Source organism: Rhagoletis zephyria, unplaced genomic scaffold (genome assembly GCF_001687245.7).
Source record: "Rhagoletis zephyria isolate East Lansing unplaced genomic scaffold, Rhagoletis_zephyria_1.1 Rzeph_scaffold_05387, whole genome shotgun sequence".
NCBI classification, from domain to species: Eukaryota; Metazoa; Arthropoda; class Insecta; order Diptera; family Tephritidae; genus Rhagoletis; species Rhagoletis zephyria.
The window spans coordinates 41,168-41,883 of NW_016162470.1; positions in this window are offsets into that span (position 1 = coordinate 41,168).

Here is a 716-nt window from a genome sequence, read left to right on the forward strand (position 1 = left end):
CCATTTCCCTGCCGAACGTCCCTTACTTTTACAAAGGCATGGCCGCCTTATGTAATTAGGAATTTAGAATGTACATTTGGTATCAGACATACTTCTGAGCCGCTTTACAAAGTAAGTTACGTGTAATGCAGAGAAGTCGCTCGGAGTAGTTCGGCGCTTGGAGATAACTTCGGCTGCACGTTACTTTGCAACTGACAACGTAATGTGTCGTTGGAGGTATTCATTTTGTGCTTTACTAGTAGATGACATTGGCCATGATGACAATTTTGGTACTAAAAACTGAAAGAAAACATGGCTTACCTCGTAAGGTGCTTACCTATTTTCCCAGTGGGAAATTAATGAATCAATAAAAGTATTAGTAAAATACATACATACATATCGCACATGATGTTCAAAAAAGACACAACTCAAAATGACACGTTCGTCAGAAAATGCGAAAAACTATTGGGTAGCACGTGCTAATCATATGGACAAGAGAGACTTTACCTTAGGGGTTTTTCAACAAATTATAACAAAAATTTGATCCAGCTTTTGCTTAAAAGTGCGAAATTTTGAGTTGTATCACTTTTGACGATCGTGTGCGATACATATGTGTCTCTACCATTCTCTAACTGCAGTCATCTAATACGCTCCACCTCTGAATAGGTTCGCTGAGCCAAAACAGTGGCTGTCCATTAAATTGATTGACAATACATGCTCGTACATGCAAATCGCTA